This window comes from Haemaphysalis longicornis, unplaced genomic scaffold (genome assembly GCF_048455015.1).
Source record: "Haemaphysalis longicornis isolate Haplotype H1 unplaced genomic scaffold, Haemaphysalis longicornis Haplotype H1 scaffold_2, whole genome shotgun sequence".
Classification (NCBI taxonomy): Eukaryota; Metazoa; Arthropoda; class Arachnida; order Ixodida; family Ixodidae; genus Haemaphysalis; species Haemaphysalis longicornis.
Genome location: NW_027526295.1, coordinates 208,004,274 through 208,031,970, shown reverse-complemented (window position 1 = coordinate 208,031,970; position 27,697 = coordinate 208,004,274).

Genomic DNA, 27,697 nt, shown 5'->3' with positions numbered 1-27,697 from the left:
TTTTTCACGGGGTAGTCCAGATAGTCAACGACGTCGTCACCTTCATGGTTAGTGCACCAGTGTTCACAAAAGTGCTCTTGGCCAGGCGTGCCTGGCGCTTAGCGACGCATTTTGCATTTTTGCATTTTAAAGCGAAGCTGTCTATGTCGCATTGATGGCGCCGTTCGTCCGAGTAAAATGCACTGCCGGAAAGCCAACTTTCAACACACTGCAGGAAAGTGGTGATGGTAATGAAATGCAGTCCAACTTAAAACACTCTGTAGGCAGGAGATGATGATGTTGAAATACATTCTGAACACACTGCAGGAAAGTCAACTTTACACCCACTACAGGAAAGCGATGATGATGAAGAAATACATTCTCAAGGCAGGGCTGGGTTTTGGCTTTGGATTTTCTTAGTGTTTGGTTAGACGTTGACTTAAGCTTTGGCTGAGTTGAAGTGGATCTTGGCTTTGGAAGTTTGTATTTCGGACTTTGGGAGAGCGAATTTTGTGCTTTGATTTTAATCAGGTTGCATATGAAAAAGCTTAGCGTTTTTAACCATCTTTCTCTTAAAGGGGCCATACGGACAAAATACAAGTTTGTTTTATTCGAAAGATTTAGTGTTTTATAGTGCCCTCCGCGCTTGTCCGGCAGCAAACGATGGTTTATTCCTTGAGAAATAAACATTTTAAGCCAAAATTTCGATTCCCCCGCTAAATCGCGTTTTGGTGACGTTGACAATGATGTGTCCAGAGCAGGGCCTTGAAACTAAAGGCAGCCTGCTGACCAGGGCTGCTACCATCTCAAAGACAGCCGTTTGGTTATCTTGTTTACCACCCACTTTCGTGGATGGCGCTTCAATACCACTGAAGTTTTAGGGGCCTTAACTGAAGTACCCGTGTTCACACTTTGCTTCTGGCCGGACTTTTATACCAGCCGTAGTTTTATTAGGGTACATACTAATCATTTCCTAAAACCTCAGATAGGACTCGACAAACATGGTCATGTAAGTGACCATGCCGCTTATGACAGTTGGTCAATGTTGGGTCAGACAAGTACAACGCGTGCTAAGGCTGTGTTAGGCAGTGTCAGCCGGCAAAGTGACGCGCTAACTGCTTCCGTGTTTACGTATTCATTCGTAACTTTAATTGTTCACCCCACCATTATTACTGCTATAAAAAGAATGTGCCCTAAATTTAAGCGTAAATAGCTCGTTCTGCAAGCTTATAAGCCCGGCCTAATTTGAGTGTGCTTTAACCGGCCTCAGCGAATGGCGAAGCTGGACATCATAGGGCGTTGTTGCGGAAAATCAGCTAGTAGGTCGCATGGCCATTCCCTTTTTTCCTAATTATATAGCTTATTTGAGCAAAGTGTGCGTTAAAAGTGGTGTCAGTATGATTCTAACGAAGCAATCTTTCGAATGAACCAAACTTGCCTCGCTGCGGACAAATGTTAACCCAAGTCGCGGACTGTACACGAGTTGCGGAATTGTGAACGCGACCGGCCGGGGTGGCTCAGTGGCTAAGGCGTTGGGCTGCTGATTCCAAGAACACGGGTCCGATGCCCGCCACGCCTACTGCTTTTTCGATGGAGACGAAAGGCAAAGACGCCCATGTGTCGAGATTTCGGAGCATATTAAAGATCCCCAGGTGGTCAAAATTAATACGTAGCCCTCCACCACTACGCGCCTCATAGCCAAGCGGCGGCGCGTTAAAAACCACAATGAATGGCACCACTCGCGCATTGTGCCTGTGCACGTGCCTGCATCGGCTTGCAGTGGTGCGGCTCGCATCGGTACTTGGCCTGTTAATACTGGGTCAAAGGAAGTAGCGTATCTTCATAAGGTTACCAAGGTAATATTGAACTTTCCCATGTTTCTGGGGTTGAGATTATCGGCTCCCCGTGGGAACATGTTATTCATAACTTTTTGCGTTAATATGCAGCTGTCTATGCCATGCACGACACCCTTGCATGAGTTCTACGGTGCTACTGTTTAGCTGGCTTTTCGGGCTTGAGAACAGGGAGTGATTGCCGCATTCTGAAATCTCACAAAGACCCTAGTACGCATAAAGCGCCCAACCACGCTAGATTCACGTTATGTGTGCCAACTATGCCAATTTAAAAAGAATGCTAAATTGGCGATTATATTAACCGATGAATGTTCGGAGGAAAGGATTGAAAACAAACAAAAAAACAGGATGAAAACTTTGACCGTTGCACAATCAATTTAAACCCGGAAAAAGTAGAATTCCGTTCTTTTGAAAGGAAGCGAGTGTTTCACCAGCATGCGGTTGCGGAAATTTCGTTTACGGAGAAAATTGAGCTGATTTATGTCACCGGAGTTGTTTTCAGATAATAGATTCTGGTACAGTACCCGACAAGCGTTCGCCTTTTGCGACTAAAAAAGCACATTCATTTAGCGCTGTGTAGCTCCTTTCCGTTCAGCTAGCAGGGAGGTCAAAGGTTGCCAATACAATTCAGGTCGGGAGACGACATTCTTGAGACACACACACTGCCGTTAAATTCTCGTGTCATGCCGTTTTTTCGTGCTAACGTTCCTCGCGCCACAGCCCCTATAGGCACAGCGTATCCGCTGTCCACGTTCCTTCCTTGACTCTGGTCAGAATAACAAAAAAATTTCTTCGGACGAGCCCTCCAGCGACGCTTTGCCGTCGCATGCGGTGCACCAGCAGTTACGCGGCTCCGGTGACACCGACTTCCGTGCTGCCCCCCATAACGCCGGGCCGCCGGCGTGGCGTGCGGGCGGCGTCTAGCTGTCGCACGGCGCCGTGTATATACCGGCGTCGGCGGCGGCAAGCTCGCTGGTGTCCGAAGGGGGGCCCGGTGGCGGCGCACTTCAAAGAGCGCGTCTTCGTGCTCGCCGTGCGTGCGCGCCGCTCAGGCGAACGGTATTCAGTTGCAAATGAGCGGGCCGACTGGGACTTCGCAGCAGCGTGAGGGTGTCAAGCGGCGAAGCCGCCCCGCGCCGAAAGGATACTTTGCCTGCGCGTGGCGTGTTGCGAACGCAATTCTCTTTAAAGCCACCCGGCGAGTCCCGCGCCTCCCCCTCTCTTCCGCCTGCCATTCTTTCTGAACGCCTTTCGCACGCTGTTGGTTTGTGTTTGTACTCTGGCGCAAGCTAGAGAAAGCGACGCGAACGCGCCCGGCCCTAACCTTTGCGAAGCGCCGCAAGGAGCCCGCCACTGAAGCGGAAGTGATTGCACTTTAATGAAAACGGGGTCATCTGAAATGGTTCGCCGTCACCCTTGCGACGACGCAAACGATAATACAATTCCATTAGCCTAAACGAAATATATGAGAAATGCTTCAAGAATGAGCAGACCCGTCACCCACATTCCGCACCGAAATGATTACGACCCGATGCAAGATGTGCAGCCACCTGCGTGTTTAACAGCAGAGCTGTTTAAGCTTTTAGCCCCGCGTGTAGCGTAACCAGAAAAAAAAAATATCAAGAAAACAGACTTAGTGCACGTAAGCGTGCGCCTCGTGAGGAGCGCCCACCGCCGGCCAGCTCGCTGTTCGAGAACACTCTGCCCAGCGTTCGTATCTGGATATCTGGCGTGCTTTTCTACTCGCCAGTTCATGCGCCTGAAGTGGTGAGCCGAGACGCCCAGTTCGCGAAGCTGGTTGCCGTGGGTTCTAGCGCGTGCTAACGCGGTCCACTTTGCGAGAGATGTGAAATCGTGCGGCCAAAACGATTCGGGCCTACCAGTCATGGAGAACTTTCAGTGGCAAGTTCGTTCGGAAATCCATGTGAGGTACAATAACTGGGCCTCCGACGAAGGGAGAGGGGCCGCCAGCTCTGGTTTTTCTCCAGCATTGCACCACCACTGCAAGCTGCGCCATTTTTTTTTTGCAGTATCGTTTTCAACGTGGCATTAAATAAAAGGCGACAGTTTTCCTATCTTTTCGAATCTTTTTGGTGTGTGAGGGGGTGGGCGAAGATGTAAAGCAAGTGACGCTGCAGAGCAAATTACTTCTATCTAGATTGGAAATAATTGTTCACGTTCTGGTTCACCAGGAATGTTCACCAGAAACACAGTCCACTGTCTTTTGCCACGCACTCTCGACACCGGCCCATTGAGTGCGTTGCGCACGCCAGGCAATAATTCCCGCCAACGCCGGCTTTCACCTTCCTTGCTTTTGGGCAGGTGATAAATGAATCAAAATGTAACTAAATTTAAAGGGGGTTATGGATTTTGTTTAGCCATATTAGCGGTTCAATTCGAAAAAAAATAGTCTTGAATCTCTGCTGCCTTCGTGACTGGGAAACAGAGGCATTTTGGTAATAAATCTAAGCTCAGTCCGCGTCCATCGATAATAAAAACCATTTCTCTTTTTTCACAGTTGCACCGCTAAAATCCCCAAGTAAAATGAAACAGAAAGGACTCGGGAGAGATAGCGTGGGCGTTTTGACCGCGCAGAGTGCTTTCCCTCAGGTTACGTGGACGCCTACGGACAGTAACCTTCAAACACAGTGACGTTTATGAGTCCCGCAATCCTTAATGCACGGCCAAAGGAGATCGAGCAAAATAGATCATTTCCCCGACCTTGTCAAGCAGTAGTAGTAGTACTAGTATGAAACTTTAATGAGCCTTATAAAGTAGGAGTGGTTCCCTAATCCGGGAATCCAAGTGACGACCGGGCGACCGACGCCCTAGATGCCAGTAGTTGCTGGACGTCCAGGTGGTCGCTGGTGATCAGGTTCTCCCACAGCTCATGGAGAGGGAAGGGGGGAAGGAAAGGGTGGGAGGTCAGGGTTATGCGTACACTCTAATAAAATGTGGACGAGTGTGCCAGGCTTAGAGCAAAAAGTGCATTGGGCGAGAAATTGAGTGGGAAACATGTGGTGTAAGCGAATTGGATGGACGAAGGTGTTCGTTTCTTCTGATTTGGACAGCTTGGAGTGAGGTTGAGGGAACTGTTGCCTGTCGAGTCGATAGTACTGTGTAATGTCCTGAAACGTAACCACTGGTGTGGACTCCGCTTGTTCTTCTGGGGCCTGGGAGGAGAGTGCGCAGGCTTGATGATGGGCAAAATTATCAGCCTATGAGGACTTGACAAAGCCTTCCTGGGCGACATTTCCAGGACGTCATTATAACAACTTCCGTGTTAGACTCTCTAGTAATCTATAGAGTAGTTTTTGCAATGTGTCTAATTTTTGGAATTTGTGCAATTTTTGCAATAAAATTCACGCTTCCGAGTGGCCCCTTTCATATTTGCCGATTATCAAGTTCGATCAATTTTAAAGGTCGGAGCTCTGCTCGTTTTGTCAGCAGTTGACAGGCACGCGCTTTGGCAAACGCTCAATATGAGAAGAAGCCGCATTCATCGATCACGCAACATAATCCCGCCCCATTATCCAGGTAGCTTTCCCAAATTCCAACCGAACTCCTCTTCAGCGGGAGACCGCGCTGCCCAGCTAGGACAAGGGTTACCAGCGTCAGCTGGTGCCCCGAGAGGGGATTTTTTATTTATTTATTTATTTATTTATTTATTTAAAAAACTTGATTAGTACACAGGATTGAACGCACGGTTATTTCTACAGAAGCTCTGCAACGGGAGCTTTTCTCTAATCTGGAAGATGGCGTGTTTTCTCATTCTTCCTAATGCAAGGTATCTTTCTATCTTTTTATGTGATTCCTGCTGTTTAGGTCGGCGCTTAATTCGCGACGTTAGGCCAAATCTAGTGCCTCCCCGCGTGAAGTAGACTTAAGCTTCAGCTAAAGTAGACTGTGCTTCCAAGCCCAGACTGTAAGGAAGACTCCCCTGTGCTAATTTTCTGCCTTTTATTACCTCTGCGACGAAGCAGATTAGACGAAAATTGTTGTTGTTACACCATACTTAGACAACCACACCAAGAAATCCCATTCATATTATTTCTTAGGTTGGCAAAAACCTTCTTCCTCTGGTTGATATGCACGCCTCGTGTGCATCAAAGATGAAGGGAGTGTGAAACACATTTACAGTTTAAATAGATACTTTTGCAGATGTGATCAATTTGCTACTAATGGAACTTGATTCCCCAAGGTATGCATCCAAGATGTTGCCAATCATTTGAAGCCGTACTGTTAGTTGGATGGGTAGAACAAGAATGTTTGCCTCCGAGCGAAACAGTTTATGTACAAGAAAGGAGGTGCCATTGAAGCGAAGAATACCCACTTAATTTATGCATGGTTGGAATTTGTGCATGGGGCGTAATTACCAAGGAAGTACCCAATGATTCGCGTGCGCCGAGAAGCTTTGGATTTTGAACGTCGGGTGTATATAAGAACCCTAATGTGCTTGGACAACACCACCTAGACCTGGGTGGGGTTGGGTTGTAGCGGCGTCTTGGCAATTATACAAACTGTACCGCGCTGCCTGTGAGCTCTGCAGTAAAGCTGACCCTCAAAATGGGCTTTCATTGCGTGTGTGAGCCTGTGAGGATATCTACCAAGCACCTAACACGCGGAATTTCGAGTATGGCCTATAAAATTTGTTTAAATATTTAAGATGTCTAGGTGACCTATCACCAGGTTATTTTTACGTTGGGTGCTGAAAGTAAAGCACAAATTGTAAGAGCTGTGGTTTTGTTGTGGTTTTTCTCTCGTTTTTAAAACTGCGACAAAAGGAACAAAATTCACTTGATGATTCCTAGCGATGTAGGAATCATCAAAGTATCATCTAAAACAACTGCGGAAAGCTCGTGCCCGGCGGCTTGCGCCGGGGACGCCAAGCGGTCACCGCGAGGCACGCACTTCCGTGCGCTGTAAGTTTTCTGTTTGAGTAGGATTGATTCATGTCGTCCTAAACAGCTGCGCTGTTAAAAATACATGGAACCCACCCCATATAACCTTAGCTCAAAAACGAGAAAGAGAATGCGCTTTATTATGTCTGTCCAAACGGCTGGAGTTTACATTTCACGAACGTCAGAGATGAAAGTTCTGGCCAGCTTCGCGGTGCCTGGGAAATGGTAGACGGCCCGCAATAATTCTGGCAACCTGGTATTCAATTCAATTCGATTCAACATGCGTCGCACACTGTGTTATTTCCGATTCGCTAACCTTTTCCAACTTTCCTGAGAGAGAGAGAGAGAGAGAGAGAGAGAGAGAGAGAGAGAGAGAGAGAGAGAGAGAGAGAGAGAGAGAGAGAGAGAGAGAGAGAGAGAGAGAGAGAGATGTGGGCTGTAGAGGTCAGCTCTGCTAGCAGCAGTGCTTGCTATGCCAGATGGGGATGATTACAATGAATGTGAGAGATCGGGGAAGCAGCAATAGAGAGAAAACAAAAGTTAAATAAAAATGGCACGCAATGAAGTGCAAGGAAAAAACTCAAAATAAAGTTAAGTAAAAGAAAAAAATTGAGTGAATGGAGCCCAGGAAGCGCAGAACGCCTAACAAGAAAAAGGAGTCAAAGCGTACATGACGACGTAAACGCGTACAGACATAGCCATGCGCACAATGGAAGATTTACAGAGTTTTGTCTAGTCGTGAATCTCGCAAAAAACGCAGAAGAATTTTTTTCCCTAAATATGAGTCATTGTTGTTGTCCCAGGGTCCAAGGAAGTGACACAACTGAAGGCTTGCTCTACGTCGAACACGAGACAGGCAGCTCGCCGCTGTAACTATCGCAGCGGAAAATCGCGGGCATATACGCAACAAGTGCTCGGTAGTCTCGCGCACAGCGCACGTGGGGCACACTGGTGAATCCTCCCACCCTATTTTAAACTTGAAGCTTCGGGTGTAAGCCACTTTGAGACGCAAACGATGTAGTACACCTTCAGACGCTTTGCTTAGGTCGGGTGGAACACGGAATTTACAGAAAGGGTCAATTCCATGTAGAGGTGGATATCCGCTGCGAGGGTGCTGTCACTTCAACATTTGCTCTCTCCAACCAGTTCGATAGATAAGGGCACAACCATCCTCTCGAGAGAAAGGAAGCTGTGTCGTGTTACACAGAGAGTGGCCAGCGCTGGCGGCTGCATCAGATATTATATTTCCTATTCCCGAATGACCAGGAAGCCATTGAAGCACGATGTGATGGCCCGCGCGCACTACCGCTGTGTGGATTTCACTGATTTCACACACAAGCTGACTGCAGTGGTTGGACAGCCTTCTTAGAGCTTGCAAAGCACCCCGTGAGTCTAAGAAGATCACCCATCGTCGAGCTTGATGTGCACCAATGAAATGAAGGGCAGCCCTTACAGCCGCTAGCTCAGTAGCGGTGGACGATGCTTTATGGCTCAGTTTTTTCGTGATTGTGCACTGGACCGACGGAATCCACACGCCAATGGCAGATGATTCTGCGGTCACTGAGCCGTCCGCATAAACGTGGGTGTGGCTTGCGTACGCGGTAAATAAATACTCAAGTGTGAAAAACTTCAGTGCACATGCGGGCATGGACGACTTTTTGCTTATTCCGGGAATTGTCGTTATTAATTTCCATGGTGCGAGTATCCACGGTGGCAATGCTGGCTTCACAGGTCGCTGGAAATTTGCTGGAAGCAAGTCTTTTACATGCGATGCAGTGATGGCTGCCAGATGATGCGCTTGGCACCAAGTGACGTGGCGTAGAGACGTTCGAAGGCACTCTTGATGTTGAAGCACTGACGCAGAGAGGCACCGAGCTTCCCGCAGTGTTCCAATTGTCGACGTTCATTTGGGAATACCCAGGCACACGCGTAGAGCTCTCGCCAGCACTGAATATATGACCTTCAAATTTGTGGAAGACAGTTGATGCAGGGCCGGCAGGCTGTAGCGTAAAAGGCCCAGAAAGAGTGCTTGATAGAGTCCAAGAAGACAGGACACGGAGCATCCCCAAGATTGTCCACTCAGCATGCGCAAAATGCGCACAAAAGACAAAAGCCTTTCTTTCAACTGCCGAATATGTGGAGTCCAAGACATTGAGCGGTCAAAGACGACGCCGAGAAATTTGTGGCATTTGACATAGGGTATCTGCGTACCTTCTACACTGAGCGTATATCGTGAGACGTCACGCCGAGTGAACGCAATCGCTGCACACTTCTAAGGGGAAAAGATCAACCCGCAGCATCTCAGGTACTTTCGCATCACCTGGATTGCTCTCTGAAGTACGGCACGAATGTTTCGGCGGTTTGTGCCTGAGGCCCAGATGCAGATGTCATCTGCGTACAGCGAAATCTTGACGCCTTGGGGAAGAACCGTTGGCAGGCGTATAAGGCATATGCTGAAAAGAGTCGGACTCAAGACGCCGCCTTGAGGAACTCCATGTGTGACAGGATTCTCGGTCGTTGCGCCATCACTGGTGACCATATAGACGTACCGATGTTGTAGGTAATCGCAGAGCCACTGGAACATACGTCCTCGCAGCCCTATGAACGTCATCTCTCTTCGGATAGCTTCGTGTGCCACGCTGTCAAACGCTGCCTTGACGTCCAAAAAGACAGCTATGGTGATATTTCCAGCTGCTTTTTGTCGCGAGATATCCGCCGCCAGGGAAAGTATGTTACCCGTGCTGCTTCGTCCTCTCCTGAATCCAGACATCTGCGATGGATAAACGCCTGGATTTTCCAGGTCCCAAGCAAGCCGTTCTAACACCATCTTCTCCATCACCTAGTCAATTCAACTTAAAAGTGCAATTGGCCGGTATGAATCTGTATCGTTTGCCGGCTTGCCTGGTTTAAGGACCGCTATGATACGGGCGACTTTACATCTGGCCTCAAGGCGCCCTCTCTGCCACGATTCGTTGTACACGGAGAGGAGCTGATGAAGAGCTTTTGGGCCCAAGTGGCGTAGAGCCAAATACGTGGTGCCATCAGCGCCAGGGGAAGAAGACAAATTGAGATTATTCAATGCCCTGGTGAGCTCTTCAATGGTGAAATGTTCATCCATCAGCGTCGCATTTGTGGTGGAGTGACAAAACACGGACACCTCCGAGATCACAACGTTGCAGGGCGGAGTGGTGATCTTCATGCAAAATTCTTCTGTGACACTCACTTCACTAACGCCCTTCTGAAGAGCAACCGTCGAGAACGGGTGAAGTAGACTTGACGGGGTTCTTAAGGTGCTAAAAATTTGCCATATACGTGTTAGTGGCTTTTGTGGATCCAGCCAAGAGCAGAACACGCTCCAGCGCAGTTTAGCGAGCTTGCGGATCTGCTTTTGGACATGTTTCTGCGCGCGTCTAGCAGCTCGAATGTCGTCCGGAGACGACGTCTTGCGTGCTCGCCGCTCTGCTCTCCTGCGGAGGGCGCGAAGGCGCTCGTACTCACTGTCTATTGCTGATACTTCTTTGGGAAGCAAACAACGTCTCTCGGACGCAGCCCTCGAGTTATATATGATAGCGTCAGCAAACTTTTCATGTGTAGTAAAAGTCGCACTGCCATCCTCCAGGGTACCTCTAAACTCTCAATTCGTGCTGCACGCTGTGAGTTTTTGCGGACCACCACCAATTCACTTGATTACTGTGTAAGTTGGAAGATGGTCACTGCCGGAGCTTTCCACATCAGCAAACCACGACGCGGATGTCACCAGGGAGACAGAAATCATTGTCACATCCAAAGCACTTGATGTTTTTCCACGGAAGAATGTGGCGCTGCCCGTGTTTAGGATGTGTTATCCGGCGTCACTATCCCCCGAGGTGTTGTTTTTCTGCTGCCCCAAACTGGATGATGTGCATTGAAATCACCCGTAAGAACATGCGGTGATGGCGTGTTGATCAATATGGAGTGCAGACGCCTGGCGACAAAGTTCGCTCATGGTGGTATGTAGCCTGCGATGACTGTAAATTTCACATCATTGTGTTTCCCCGTAGCCGCGACGTACTCATTAGAAGAGTGTGAGGGCACTTTGTGAACAACAAAGGTCAGATCATTTCGAATCGCCAACAGGACTCTGCTTCGTCCCCTGTCAGTCACGGATTCCAAGAGCGAATAGCCAGAAATCCGAACCTGAACGCGCAGGTTGGATTCAGATATTGCAATTATTTAAATGTTGCTCGTTGACAAATTGCCGGAGATCAGACAGTCGGGAATTTAGTCCGCAGGCATTCCATTGAAATAATGTAGCCTGATTCCGGATATTTTGTAGCCGCATTGTGGTGCCAGTGCTCAATGCCATTGCTGCATGAAAGGAGCAACGACATCAAGTAATGTTAAGATGGCACGCACCACTGGAGACGTGAAAGGAGCCAAGAGAGACCGTACAGCATTCAACATCACTTGCCATGAGGAGCTTGAGGTGTGAGTGGGCTGCTCTTGCTGCCGGCTTGCTGGGGTTCGACGAGGACCGTTGTACGCCAGCCGTAGTGGTGCTGACGTCTGCGGAGCAGAATCCACGCAAGGAGCAGATGAGGCGTTTGAGGCTCCACTATGGTCTAATCGCTGAGACGGAAGCGGTGGGAAGTCGGCAAAATCATCGACTGCAGCCACCTTGGGTTGTTGATCCCGTTTCTTCCCTTGGGCCGTCTTGGGGCCATGGTGTTTGGAGCTTTCACTAGTAATGACAGCTTCTCTTGCTGCCTGGTAGTCAACCTTGTTCAGGCTAGTCGTAGTCAAGGGTTCGACGAAAGTTCGTCTGGTCAGGTATTGTTTAAAGAAACAGTAAGGCAGTCACTGACCAAGTCAAAAAAGTAAAAAGACGTTTCGGAACCCGTACGGGTTCCTCATTGTGAACAAGGAACCCGTACGGGTTCCGAAACGTCTTTTTACTTTTTTGACTTGGTCAGTGACTGCCTTACTTGTTCAGACTCTTATACTTGTAAATGGTCCTCTCTTGGCGGAGGGCTGGACAGGAGGCATGGGAAGCTTCGTGACTTTGACGACAATTGGGGCATCGTATTTCGTCGGAGAGGAAGCAAGATGACTGTGTTCATCGACACCTGTGGCCCGATCAAGCGATGCACACCGGTACAGAGCGCATGCGTACGCATCAAGGTTGCCGCACAATTAAGAAGCAGTCATCATCATGAACAGCATAATTAGGTCTACCGCGGGGTTAGGGCCTCTCCCTTTCACCTCCACCCACGTCTGTCCTGCGCTGCCCAAGTTCATTCTTTGCCGCCGTAAGGTAAAAAACAAAAGCAAAAAAAGAGAGACTAACTTGGGAGGCGTGTTGGTTTGCCACTAAGCAAACATACAAACTTTTGGGTCTTAACGCCCCATTGGGGAATCGTCATATAGTGCGTAGCCGTCATAATTGAACTGTCTTCGTAGCAGGCACCGTCAGGCTTCGAGCGTGGTTGACCGGATCTGCGTAATTTAAAGCAGCCAAACGCAGTTGTTGGGGCCAGTTAAGTGAAATTTCGCCATGTTTTGTGTTTGTTGCGAGAAGAATCGATTTTCTCTTCTTTGTTTTTGTTGTTCCTTTTTGTCACCTTTCTTCGACGCCGTTTTTCAATGTGGATTTTTAGTTAGTTTTCAGAAAAAACAACCAGAGAAAATTTTTGATTCGAAGTACTCTCATCTATTGTTCAGGCTCCAGTATTTTTATTTAAATTTGAATGAAACTGTTTTTTTTATGCGAAGCAATGATGACATCTATTAACTGCGCCACCGCTCATGGTGGTTTCAAAAGGTGTCGCCTAGATACACCTTGTCTTTAAGCTCGCTGTTATTCAGGACATATAGATGAGGCTAGTGGTTTGTAACAGTAGTAAAAATGACAGCCGCCCCACAACAATGACTTAAAATCGGCGCTGAAACCCCCAAAACCCACCGAAATTAGCTGCTACGAGAATTCTCGCAATCCAAGGCGTCAACGTGGTTCGACGGCGAAACCAAACGAGTGCACGACACTGAAAACGATTTACTAGGACGCATTCCAAAGGATTGCCAGGAACAAAATATGGTTGGTTTCCATTAAGAATGTAGCACGCTACTTTTCTCTAGTAGACAAACATGTGACTGTCCTTTTCACGGTGGCTTTGTGATATTGCTGGAATAGCATATAAGCTATGGCTGCACGCTATTCGTATTCGTATATCTCTTGGCGGTGGCTGTATGAATAGTCGCTAGGACAACATAAAGTCTGGGCGTGAAAGTAGGCGGTAAATCGGCGCCACTTCATCTGTTTTTCTAAAATCTCGTAATTGTTTAAGGTTTGCTTTGGAATTGCGCCGCTGCCCTTGGGGAACGCAGCATTCTGATTTTTTGTTTGTATTTTGATTTGACTGTCCTTTTAAACTACTAAATGTTTTTTTCTAGTTTCAGCGATAATTCAACTCATCGAACCAGTTCGCGAACCGGTACTTTTTCGGTACGACACACTGATATATATATATATATATATATATATATATATATATATATATATATATATATATATATATATATATATATATATATGATTGGGAGCTACAAAACATTATCCAGACAGTTGGCTTCCCGGGGAAAAAAAGTCCCTCCGAAGTGAAAAAAAGTTTGCCAAAGAAACTCTCTGCGCTGGCCTCTAAGCACTGTTACGCAAATACGGACGGGCACATTGCTTTACAGAGTGTCGCGGTAAACAGCGATTTGAGCAAACAATTTCTGAAACCAAGTTTCGAGAACGCGCGTCCTTTTTTCTCGTCACTGTTTATTGAAACACAATGAGCACTTTTTGATTGATTGTAGGGTTTAACGCGCCGACGCAACGCAGGCGATGAGGCGCGCCGTAGTGGAGGGCTCCGGATTAATTTTGACCACCTGGGGATCTTTAACCTGCGCCGAAATCTCGTACACACGGGCGTTTTTGCTTTTCGCCTCCATCAGAAAAGCAGCCGCCGCGGCCGGGAATCGAACCCGCGACCTCGTGCTCAGCAGCGCAACCAATGAGCACTTTTACTTCGCTTCGCATATACATTTTCTGCTGTAAGAAAGAACGTTGCAAGCATGCATACGCTCATACACTTTGTTCAGCGTAGCAAAAAAAAAAGTACACTTTCGAAAATATGCATAAGCACACAATGCTCTGGAACAATCGATCAACGCGACGGAGGGAGAAAACTTGCTGAATGACGAGGCACAACGTATGATTTGGTTTTAAAAGTGGCATTGGTGCAGGGACCAAGCACAGTGCAAAACGACAAAGTCGCCTTGCTTAGGTTGGTGCTGGACTTTGCAATTGGCACAATTTACAATGCTGATCGCAACGATTGCTTGTTTTGATGGGTTGAGGGGAATCTTCTCTGCGGGAATTTTTCAACAGGAATTAACGCGTAATAACGCGTCGAGAATCCACGTACGAAATTGATTTAATGCGCTAGTATGTGTAGTAGGCCTAAGGAATCATTGAACACCACGCTCGCGGTTATGCTTAGATAGCTGGTCGCATCTTGTCACAGGTGCGTGCTGCGCATTGGGAAAACAAGTAATGGGTTGTTTAAATGAATGAATGAATGAATGAATGAATGAATGAATGAATGAATGAATGAATGAATGAATGAATGAATGACCTTTTTTAGTCAGGAGGCCTGAGGCCCTGGTTTGGGTTAAAGTGAAAAGGAGGTGGGTAAACATATATTGCAAATAAAGGTTGTCATAGTAATTGTTTAGAGTTTCTGTCCCTGTTAGTTGGAAGCACGGTTTGGGTGTTCACATAGCCCTGGTCGTATACTTTGCGAAGCTCCTCTGGAAAGCTCCCACGAGTACATTCCTATTCACGAGACATTACAAAGGCAGAGAAAGAGAGAGATAAACGTTTATTAGAAAAAAGGAGGTGTTGCGATTGTCTTAGGGGTGGTGCCCTCCTTCCAGGGCCCCAGACTCTTCTGCTCCTCTCCGGGCTCTAAGAATTAAGTGCTGAATCCCGAAGTCGGAGCTGGCTAGAGCTGCCTCCCATAGCGCGACCGTATTTGGGGTGTTGTTTCCTGAAGGCCAGATGATAGGGCAGGCCCATGTTGCATGAAATAAGTTGGAAGGGTTTCCGCATTCATTGCATGCGTCTGTGGGTGTCTGAGAGAACATTTTGGATAGCCGGGATTTGTTAGGGTAAGTGTCTGAATTTGCCTCAGCGTTTGAGCTTCTGCACCAGAAAGGTTCTTGTCCGGGTTGGGGAAAAGGGCTCGTTCACCTCTTTGGACAGTGAGGCATCCGCCAAAACCACTTGGGAGGGGCTGCAGAAGGCTAGGACTGTTAGCAGCACGGTTTGTAAGATCGCGTGCAGTCTGGTCGGCCCTCTCGTTTTCCTCCAGCTCCTCGTGTCCTGGAGTCCAGACAATGCGGTGGAACTGATGCGACATTTTTGGCTCTAGTTTTTGTAGCGTAAGCTACACTGGCCGAAGTTGAGCAGTTTCGCGTGTGCCGTGAAGGGACGTTTTGCGCAAGCGCGAGGAGCATTGAATTGGTTTGGATCGGATCGGACTGGATTGGCTTGGCTTGGATTGGCTTGGATTGGATTGGTTTGGCTTGGATTAAATTGGATTGTGTTGGATTGAAATTGCGTCTGCACATTCGCCGGTCAGCGCATTCCAGAGGAGTGACGCCATAGCCGCGGCAGACGCACTGGCGCCGGCGCGTGCCTAGCTCTGCGTCTCGGTTGCGCAGTAGACAAGTCTGACGCTGCGCGGGAGCCGCTTGATAGCCGCTTCGCGTGGCTCCTGGACAGCCGCGCTGCGCATGCGCGAGGAGCAGTGACTGGACTGACTGGACTGGATTGGATCGGATTGGATTGTAAATCGTTTTAGCAGCAGTAAGCATGATAATCAACTAATCCTACACAACCAGGAAACCTAAGAATAACCATCTGTACCTCTACCTCAGCTCACGCTACGTATAAACTGGCATAGCCGAGCTAAGACACTGCTCATTTTTTAAGACGCTTGTGAATTCTTCCATTTATAATATTTTGCATAGCCTTTTGGAATCTGTGACTATTTGGAGGCTTTCGCTCCTGTACTGCCCATACCTTATTGCCAAGAGGAGAGCAGCAGTTTCGGCTTCGTCGGCAGTGGTGTCTTTTAGCGTGAGGCAATCTTTGATGGCTCCTTCGTGATCGATTATAACGATGGAGGCATTTTCCCGCTGTAGAATGCAGCATCGGTGTAGATGACATTTCTTTTTGTTTTCAATTTGTTTCCGTAGGAAGGCTACTCGTGCTATACTTCTCTCTTTGTGCAGGTAGGGGTCCATGTTTCGAAGTGGAGGGAGCACTTTCAGTCGTGTTCGTACTTCTCTGCTCATGTCCACTTTGTCAATAATCGAGGCAGGAGGTCGGGGAGAGCAAAGCTGTCTACCATTTGAGGGGTTCATGGACCGCTTCTAAGCTTTAAGGGCACCATTAGTGACTGTGGGGCTTTCTGAGACCTCAGGAGTTGTTTCCTGTCATTTCAGAACGCTGAATAAGACCAAATTAAGGTAAAGAGATTGAGGGAGGTATTTGCTCCACAGAAGGTACATTTAAACGACGAAGGGTGATTTCTTGTCCATTTATAAATTATGAACGGTGTGCAGTCCGCGCCCACATACACCTTGTAAGGGAAGACTTCTCGTCTTGATGAAGTCCTCAGCGATGACAAAAAGCCATGTGGAGAAGCTTCGGACAATCGTTGTCTGAACCATCGTCGATCTTAACCGTCGATACTCCTGTTGACTATTGGTACCAGGTACGTCTGTTCAAAGAGACGCCGCACACTCTGTGGCGATGGTGGAACAAATGGGAGTTTATACTCCTTTCTGGGAAACATTATGCGTCATTCGGTAGCCCTGTGCACCTGGTGTCCGCGCTGGTGTCGAGGCTTTTCGGAATCTGGTTCCTGCAAAAAGGAAAGGAAAGAAATGTACGTTTGGCACTGGTGATAAGTAAGAACAGGTATGGGCCGTTTCGAAATAACAAGTACAGAAAACAATAAACCAAAGCTTGGAGAAGAAAATGTCATGTTTCGGGGGACTAAATTACGTCAGTTTTAAATTTATAACCATAAAATGCGTGCGAAAAGGTTTGTAGCCCGAGGTTGCTAATTTTAGCCAACATAAGTAGTTTGCCTTGCAAGGACCAAAGCTGAAGCCGTCATCTTTGGTATGAAGCCCTCCCCCTTTTCCTCCGCCTCACTCTCTCACACGCCCTCATCCCGGTGTCTCCTCTATGTCGTTACTATTCTATTTTCGGTAGGGGTAACGTACCAAAATAAATGTATTCATAAGAAAACGCGTAACATTTACTGTTCGCACCGCAACATACTTTACTTCAGCTTGACAGAAAGCTAGAGTTTTTGCCGCCAGAAATGTACGTGAAATACCGGGAGTAGGGCCGCAAGGATGTATTTGGATTGAGGGCACATTTGAATCAACCAAAAAAGAAACGCCTCAAAGCATTTGATTGAATGTGTTGCTTTCCCTCAGATGATTGCCTTTTTTGTTATTTCTTCATACGGAAAAAAAGTCCCCAAATTCACTCCCTCCTGACGTTGTATTGTTTCTTTTGGTGGGAGGCATACGGATAGTGATTGTTTACGTCATCGTTGGGGAGGAGATTTGACTCACAAAACAACAGTCCGGGATTTTCTCCTCTCTTTTGGTTTCTTTTTGTTTTCGTCAGAGCGGCAAAATGAATTGGCTGGGGGAAAAGGCCGCGGCTTTTCTCGGATCCCAGGATTGGTGTAGAATTTCAATAGGGGTGCTTCGTAACCGAGAACAAACTGCACCAGCTGGGATATTGTTTAGACATATAGCACTGTGTTTTTTCAGTGGACAAGTTATTTACGTAGGTTTTCTGTTTCTTGCTATCGAGAAACTGACTCATTCGTTTTGATATCGCGGTTTTGGAGCGCAGTCACCGAATTGAAGCAGACACACCATCGTGGACCACTGCACATTTATAGACTGCGGAAAATTGAAAATTTTTCCCCTCGTTTTTTTCTTCTTCAGGCTTGGGGCTTTCTCGTTGATTTTAGAACTGACGTCATGCCCAGTTTCGAGGACGTACCCGTTGAATTCAAACTCTTAGCCCACACGAGTGTATTACTGTTGTCACAGCAACTAGGTGTCTCAGAAACAGTATGGTGCAGTCGCTGTGGCTGTTTATAAGAAAGAAATACTTAGTTTTCAACTTTCATATATTTACATCGTTAGCAACTTGCGGGTGGACGGCTGGGAATAAGATTTCAGTTTCACAGCGAAGTGAGGAAGTGGAAGCGAACTACTTCTGGCCAGTGCGGCTATGGATGCAGTGAGAAGGATATTTCCGCTGAGTACTCGGTAATCCAGATGAGTTTCCGAGTGAGAAATAAAAAGTTGCGAAAGCACAATAAGGAAATACAATCAAGTATGTCGAATAAAAAAGTGAGGTTTAAAATTATTTTAGCCATCGGCTTCAACAACGAAAGTTCAAAGTCAAATCTAAGCAACAACCGAAACATCCCAATGTCTCCAGAGGTTAGCTTAGAATTCTTAGATTTGTTGAGCGCGAATGAAAACTCATTTTCAAGGCGTTTTTTTTCTAGTGCTTAGCATTCTTCCCTACAAATAAAGAAATCGCGATCAGCAAACGAGCCCCCAAGATTGTGTTGACGCGCAGACAGTAAACAACTGACATGCGAACAGAAAGATACAAGCACGAAAACATAATTTTTAAGTCGCTGATTCAGAGAAGAAATCTACTGGTGGCAAGCTGAAACAGCAACCCAGCGGAACGCGTTGAATTTCAAGTTATAAATGAGCTATGCTGCTAGTCGACGTGAAGCACAAGAAGGGGCGGCTTTATTCGTGTGTTTTGCTTCGTGCACCTTTGTTCACATTGGCTGTGTTACTCACCATACTCCTATTGAAGCAATGTATACCTCGTTCCGGAAACGCAAAAAAGAGTCACATTGCCTAGAATCTATGAAACCAGTGAAAGAAAAGAAATCACCATCCCTCCCTACAGAAAGTTGAGAGAAGCTTGAAAGCTAAAAGTGCGGCCAACCCTCGCCAAAAGTGCGTCCAATCGATCTTCCAACCTTCAAAGGCCCAAATGGCAAACGAAGAAGGAACCCATATGATGATTTTTCCCGCACTAAGTAAACGCACCTACGAACGATCTAAATGTATTCCGATACGTAGTTTGTGAGATAAAAGTAAATTTCTGCACTCGTTCTTCATGATCGATGCGTGTACGGTCTTATGTAACTCGTGTAACCGTTCTGACAAAACGTAAGTCCTTTTGCATGCACGCGCCGTGTGTCCAGAGATCTAATCAGAACTTTTCGGTCGACCAGCCGGTCTATGGGGAAATGCATTATTGTTCTGACAGAACACCATCGATCCCACTGAGAAAGCTTTCGCTTTAAAAGAAAACGCTAAGTGCAGAAAGAGACACAAGGCCGGCCACCGTACCCGTGGCCGTCCAGTGGTAAGCCCAGTAGCTGTCCTTGTGTCTCACTCTGCGTGCAGTGTTTTTTACAGTGGTTTTACGTGTTGCCACGTCAAGAAGATGAGGTTACCCGCCGCGATGGCTCAGTGGCTAAGGCGTTGCGCTGCTGAGCACGAGGTCGCGGGTTCGATTCCCGGCCGCGGCGGCCGCTTTTCTGATGGAGGCGAAAAGCCGAAGCGCCCGTGTGCACGAGATTTCGGCGCGCGTTAAAGATCCCCAGGTGGTTAAAATTAATGCGGAGCCCTCCACTACGGCGCGCCTCACCGCCTGCGTTGCGTCGGCGCGTTAAACCCTACAATCAATCAAGAAGATGAGATTGGGGAGTTGCACACAGCACCATGCCGCCTGCCTACGAAGAAGACGACGTACACAGTATCGCGTTCACCTTAAATCATGGTTTGCGTCGTTTGTCCAGCCACACGTAACAATATTTTAGACAATGCAAATCAACAGACCCAACTTGCCACTTCATTCAAAAAGTTTCACTTTATTTCACAATTATCCGTTGCTTGGCGCGTGCTTCGCTCAAGCTGTGTGTGTGAGCGGTGGCATTCGCAGAGAGAATAAACAGAGGGACGGTGTCGTCACGCCCGTCTTCCCGACCGACGAGGAAGAACAATGCGAGCGGCGCTCACGGAAGAGGCGGTGTGGTCGGCCGCAGTGGACAGTCTAATTGGCGGTCCAGTGTCCGCGGCCCGTCAACTCTGTGTTGTGTGCGGACGACGAGAAGACGTCGGGTGCACGCATGCGTTGTCCTCACTGCAGGTAGGCGACCGGTGACCAGGACCATAGCTTCCTCGTCGCTAAGATTGGCAAATTGATAGAGGCAAGCATTCGAATGCCCCGCATCCACTGGCGCGTACGCCTTCGTGGCTGAGACGGCCGCCATCAGGAAGCTGGTTCACCCTGTCGGGCACGAGTTCGATGACTGCTCAGATTAAGAGCGCTCCTCGTTCGGTGCAGCGATTACCAGATACGAGGACGGCCTTAGTGGCGCTTCGTCGTCAGAAAGCAACTGCGGCGACGTTCGTGGTCAAGCCACAAGAAATGATGGAAGATGACTGCTAACGCATGGCCAAGAAAGGGGGTCACACCCTGTAAAATTAGTGGTACTATGGTTCTTACCATTTTAGAGGGAGTTGGGCGATCACCCTCAATGCTTCCTTCTCCCCTATGCCTTCGAGGGTTCTTCATGAACACCGGATAATGGTGAATTTTCTAAAGTGTTTGTGAACAGGCATGTAGGGATTCCTTGTATTGCTCTTAGAAGTGTGGCAACACCGAGACAAATGTTTTTGCATGAATTATACCCTGAGCAAGAGCATTTCTATAAATGTATGGCAAAAAAAGGCTGCTTCACGACAACAAACAAGCTGCGAAAAAATGAACCACACAATACATAACAAGGTTTTGTATTTTTTTTATAGAAAGAACTCGCCAACTGTACAATTTTCTCACGGACTATTTGTCGTATTATGGCATAAAAATGCCTCTTGTTCATAGTTGTGGTCGCTGTAAAACAAAATTTTGACTACAAATATCCTTTAGCACTAGTGTAGCGGCAAAAATTGCGTCGCTTAACTTTTGGCATACCTTTATAATACCGTTGTATAATATAGTAAACGCCCCGCAAAAAGGTTGTTCACACCACTACCATTGGGAATAGTACTACCAAAAGCTTTTCTAATAACTTTTTGTCTTCGTACTTACAGACATACTCTGCCGCTAAGCCGCATAAAAAAATACAATCGTATTAACAACTGGCCGTCGGAATTCATTATATCCTTCACTGACTGTGGCGGCAATAAGCAGATTTACGTGCATCTGCAACTACATGCAAATCGGCAGCCCACCTTTCCCCTGAGAGAGTGTCGAAAGCGGCATGTGCTGCTGGATAACAGAGCGGACGTATGCAAAGAATTCCAGTCATTCTGCACGCTCACCACCGCTAAAGCTACTGCGGCCGCGATATGGAAGACCTTTACAGCTTGGGGGCTAATCAATGATGCATCACTTGATGACGTCAATGGTGACGATTGTGAGTGTGATGATGTCGTCAGTGAAAGTGGGAAGTTGGCCTCATATTTCGTATTCGTCCTCATTGCAAGGGCCCACACAGAATAGCGTACAGACCCTAGCCGCCGTTTGCTTCGTACTCCTCCACTTGTCACCAATCACGAACCGCTTGCCACGCGCAATCCACTTTACGAGCAATGATTCGTTCAACTATAACATGTCTTGGAATTTAAAGTTAATGGTTGCACGTTTCGTAATCAGGCGACAGTTATGTGATGATGAAACATTAGGAGTGTCGTGAAAGTCCTATTTGCATGAATGAATCAGAAGCGCTGCAGGTTAATAAGCTCGGGTACTTGGGCATTACGGTACAAGAACAGACAATAAAGCTCGTTTTTTTTTTTCATCTTTTAAATTCAAGGCTGCGAGCACACGTTCCCTTCTAAATAACAATACTCGTACCCGTTCTCAATCCAACGGTACCCCAGCAGTCTGAAGTTGCCACACAACGCTTGGTGTGGGAACTCTTGACTGATTGAGTGCTTTTTATTCATCTGTACATTATCATCCTCATCGGCTGACGCGTCATCACTTCGCAATCTCAGTAAATATTCACGATCAAGGTGCGTATGAGCTGGTTCTCCTCTTGAGCGCCCCAATAAAAGGTCGCTCTGAATACCGGCCTCTAGAGTGAACTTTGGTCTCTCAATACATATACACAGTTTCGGGCGTCATTGGCATTTTGTAAGTTGAAATAAGAACAGCACTCGATGCCCAGACGACGCGCAAGTCTCCGAGTGAGGATAAGCAACGCGATATGACGCATTATGCAATCCCACTACATTCCAAACAGCAAGATCCCACATAACCATCCGTGGAGAAACTGGACCATGACCGATCACGTATCCAAAACTGTGGCGAGGCAGTGAAAGGCGGCCGGTGGTTCTCCTCAAGAAGTCATCGTCGGCGACCTCTTGTGGTCCACGTCAACGTTGTCGTATACTATTACGACATGCACCCGGCACGCATTGCTCGTACAGCGAGGTGTAAAGTTTGGTGCGCAACGAAGACCGCTCCCACCGACTGAAAACAGCGGGGAAATCACGCGGCGAGGGATATAGCTATTAGCCTCAACACAAAATAGCGCAACAAAAGACACGGAACAAGACACGAAAAGACAAGGAACAGTTCCGCGAAACGTACAAGCACGCGTCCCGTCTTACAATCCCCTGTCTTTCTTCCCTTTTTTTTTTTTGCACAATTTGCCCTGAAGTGATGTACCAACAAGCCAAAACAGCTCGGCTATTGTGAAGATATTTACTGCTTGCCGTAACGCCTCACTCTCCAAAAAACATAAAGCCCGAAGAACATATTCTCAGACTGCCATAACTACTAACCCTCGGTTTCATCACCACGGTCAGGCAAAACTAAAACTAAAACAAATAAAAACTATGGAAAGATCAGCGTAGAGTACAGCGTTGAGACAATAGTTGAGCGCAAAAAAGAAGACCAAGAACAAGAAGATGAAGGAGTGGATGCCAGTATTCAGGCATTTTTATTGCAGGTGTGACATTGCTTGGAGTCCGGCGTCAAGCCATGCGCGGTCTCGCGCGCCACCGTGGTGCCGCCGTTGCTGTGTACGCGCCGCATGCGCGGCGGCCTAGCGTCGCTCGCCGCAGCGGAACGGAGTCATTAGAGCGAGGCCGCTCAGGGTGTAGAGTGGCGCCGGTGGGTGGTTGGCGCATGTGCGGAGGGGAAGAAATGAAAACGTTACGCACAATAAAAGGGACGAGGATGTCTCGCGTTTTGATTGGCGGTCACGCCGCGACGGGCCCCGCTGCTTCCGCCAATGAGGCCCGCCGGGGGCCTACTAAACAATGCCACTATCAAAGTGGCCGGGCCATCTTGGCCCAGCGGAGCGCACTGGAGCGCGTCCTTCGCGCATTCAGGCCCCACCCCGCACGCCGCCGCGTCCGCTGCCCAGCCACCGACGACCACCACTGCGTGACGGGAATGAAACGCGCCGCTTCAGGCGCTCCTTCGTGAGCGGCCCGGTGCCCAAGCAGCGGCGCCACTGAGTCGCACCGGGCCCATTCCGTGTGGTGCTCAGCGTTAGGCTCACCAGGGCTTCAGCACAGCCGTAAAAATGAGTGGGAATGCACTGGTAGCCGAAAAACAGCGGATGAAGAAGAGGGCTATTCCCCACTTAAACGATAAATAAAAGTGAGGCTCGTATAAAGTTTCACGTCTGTATATCTCTCTAATGAACATTAAAGAAAGAGGCTTGTTTGAGTTTTAAGTGTGCGGAACTCCAAATTCTTCGTTCTTTTCGGAGTATTTAGAAGTGTACACGCCCTTTCTTTTCTCCTATGGAACTCGCCATTGTATGCCGTCGAATACAAGCAAAGGAAGAAGTCGGCAGCACTGCTGCGTCGTTTTTACAGAGGCCAAATAGACCCTGCCTCCACCGCGGCGCCGTCATGACAGCAGATTGTCACGTCTTTTCAAACATTTATGCTTTGTGCATCTCTCGGTAGGTTTCATGTAAGTAGACAGGTTTAGAGTGTGTTATATCCTATCAAATGTACGCAAGATGTTTACGCGGGCATTGATTCAGCCGATAGTTTAAATTAAAAATGATGAGGGTTTAGCTCGCCGAAGATAGACCTGGGGCGGTATTCTGAAGTTTTGTCCGTTTTGTGTGTGTTTCAAAAGTGTCCGTTCTGAGCGAGCCCTGATCGGCTAAAAGCGAAAAGCCGGATGTGACGCAACGCAAGCACGGCGGAGCTGCTGTGTTGAGCCGCGGCTTCGCAGAGCAGGCGATTTTGAGCAGACGATTTTGGCAGTTGGGATATGAATGCACCGGTGGTCTCCTTGTTGTTGGCTCGCCGGCGGAACCGGAGGGCAAAAAGTAAGGTTGACTGGCTCGAAATGCCCGTGGAAGCGTTCCGCCTCTCGAAGAGGACTTGGCGGTGGCAATTCGACGATCTGCGAGACGAACTTGGCTGGCCGCAGCATGGGCTCAGTGTCCAGGACGAAGGGATATGCGCCCTTCATTTCTTCGCTACACATGACTTTCCGCCTGCGGTCGCTAACAAAGAAACGATATCGCTGTCGCACTCCTTCGTGAGCCGGTGCATCTACGCCGTCTCCATCACACAGTGAAATAAACGATCGTCTGGGTGCTTGATAGCTGCCGAGCAGACGACCAAAATTTCACAAGAAGTCGGCATGTAATTTATAAACTTTTATCGGTACTTGACGAAAACACGTACCAGCTTAACGTTTGTAGGCTTGACGAGAAGCAGACACTTAATTGAGCAACGAAAATCCTGACCCCTCACACAGGTTTTCATTCGTAGAGCACCACAGAAATGCCTACGAAAAGCTAGCGTCAGCGTGCCGCATGTGAGTCAATGACGAAATACGTAACAAAGGACCATTATCTTGATACACGGTCTTTCTTATGGGCATAAAAATCGTGGTCGAAGCGCGAAAAAACTTAGCAGCCGTAGCATTTTTTCGCTTTACTGTCACAGGAAACAGCTGGCGGCAGCTGCCATGTTTCTACATTGGTCCCCTTGTGGGAAAAAATTTAAACTTCGTCATATAAAAATGTTATCATGCTTAGATTTCTAAAATACGTTCGAATAAACACATAAATGATCTTTTAAAATACGTTTAGTTATTTAAAATGTGCTTGCAAAAACAATTGCTTAAAAGTCAACCCAATGCCAGCGTACAACGGGATGTAAGTACGTCACAAAGAACGGATGAGAAACGAACGTTTTCAAAACGGACAAGCTCGAGAAAACCGCCCCTGGGCTATGAGGCATGCCGTAGCGGAGGGCTCCGGATTAATTTTGACCTGGTGTTCTTCAGCGTGCGCCGGAATCGGATGGTGTAAAACTTTCGGGGAGAAGCATGGGCCTAATAAATTATAAACCTCTGTAATATTTAATGCGTAAATAACAGCTCGAATGCAAATAGGAGGAGGAATAAACTTTTATTGATACCAATCGTGTCAGTTGAGCCGCATGGCGGAGGGAGGCCTTCTAAGTCCACAGGCTTAGGCCTCGGCCGCCAAGATGCCCTCCTGAGCAGCTGAAGCTGGCAGCCGAGGCCCGAATTGGTCAGCATGTTTTCCCGTGCACTGCTAACTGGTAGGGAAAGGTATCCAAAGCGTTGTGGTTGTACGGAAGCATTCCCAGATCATCTAGTAAAGAGTGGACGCCTCAAAGAATATATAAGTGGTGGGTTGGAGGGGGGAGGAATAGCGCGGAGGAGGCCGCCGTGGTATAAATTGAGAAATTGTATGTCTTACCAGTTATAACGCCTGTAAAATTCGGCGTGGGCGTCGGGAATAGCGGTAAAGACTAACCGGTAAATACTCATGTACACATCCTGCAGCCTTAGAACGCATACATAAGGGAAAAGGGGAGCCCACAAGTGGCGTAATATATCCAATCCGTTACGCTCATTGGCCAGTCGAACCACGCATGTCTTACCGCCATGCTATGCGCCCGAGAGGTTGCCTTCTTCCCGCTGCCCTCTGGATATAGAGTGTTGCACTGGCCGGGAGAACAATTTTTGGGTAGGATAGGAGGGTGGGCAAGCTTTGATGTTATTAAAAAAAAGTCGCAGTATAAACACGGCGCTCAAAATTTTATATATGGTGGCTTTAAAGAAACAATAAAGCAAACGTCTGAATTACGCCTTTTCAGGATAGTTACACAGCAACGCGGACATCAGAACCAATGCCTACAAACGGGGAACGAATAGCATGTTTCTGATACATTACATGGCTTATATGATACCTTATATGGCCTATACATTATATGGGGCTTCAGTACATTAAAGACGCAGAAAACTGCCTGAGACGATACCTCAACCCTGATTTCTTTGAGCCGAGTCCCTCGAAATAAAGTCATCGAAACAAAACAAAGTATTTTCTCAAATGCTTTAGCATTTAAGTATTTAACTGAGAAACGTGCAGCTGAATCGCAATTCAGTTAAATGTCGCGTTTTTTTAAGTGTCACTTTATTATGACATGTTATCTTGTTCCATTGCTGATTTTACCATTTTAATTTGATCTCTCACGCAATTCGCTGATTTATGATTTTGTCCGCGTTGAGCTTGAAATCCTCGGTTGGTTCATCGCGCTATTTTAGCAGCCTCGTTTCGACGGGAGCGAAATTTTCGTGTATACTTCGCACACCGTATTAGCGTTAAGGCTCCCAGAAGTCCATTAAAGCGGAAAGATTTCTTGCCTATCTACCGCTACCACAAAATCCCGAATGGTGGACGCTTTTGTTAACGTCGGTGACTCCGACTTTAATCTCGCCTTGCATACTGTTGTCTCTCCGCGCTGGTCGGACGCATGTTGTCCGGCAGGCAACGCAGATTCAGGTGCATACATCACTGTCACTTACGTATGCACTCTCCGCGCGTTGACATACAGGCGCATTACCGGCGCATCCCCACAGTTCAACGAGGGCATTCGAGTGGTGGTGTTCGGTGGGCACCCCGGAGAGTGCTCGCTTTGCGTTGATTGAGGAACATCTGCTCGGTTGGGCGAAGAGAACGCGGTTGGGAGAAGGATGAGCCGCTCTTCATTATGCTCCCTCTTGTGGTCTCCCCTCGGGGACCATTCATGGCACCCACTATTCATGGTCTATGGTGAGCTGCATTAGCGTCGAGATCGCTCTATGGCATACGTATACAAAGAGCACTTCATTCTTGTGAAGCGTATTCATTTCACGAGTCTTTGTTTTGGACCCTGCCCATTATGCCCCTTCAAAACGGTCGGTCGCGACAGGAACGCAGGTCTTTTTCTTTTCTTTTCTTTTTTATTATTTTTTTTTGCGATCAGACGCTTCGACTCTCCCGCCCAGTGTGTTTGAACGCTTCCGCATGGTTGTAACTAGTTCATGCATTTACGTTGCGTGAAAATTCGGTCGCGAGACCGCAGCAGCACTTCATTGAATGTTATGAAAAATGCGTGCGCCAACGAATGAGGGAGCTTCCTTCTCAGATTTCGTTAGGGGTGCTTGAAACCTTTGCTTACGCATATATTTCTGCGCATAATAACGAGGTCAAATCTATTTTCAAGGTGCGTTTCAGTGATAATACGACAGTGGCGTAATAAAGGACAATGCTTATGCAAAAAAAAAAAAATGAAATATTTCTTTTTTACGCGGAACATCGACTGATAACGACTTTTCCCCTCATGCCTCTAGCAGCCCCCACCCTCCGCTGCCGGTCATCACGGTTCCGGACGTGGATAAGGATCTCGACGTTCCGTTCACCATGGGCGAGTTTACGGCAGCTCTTCACCAGTGAAAACCTCGCTCCGCTCCTGGTAATGATGGCGTGACATGGCAGCAGCTCCGTAACT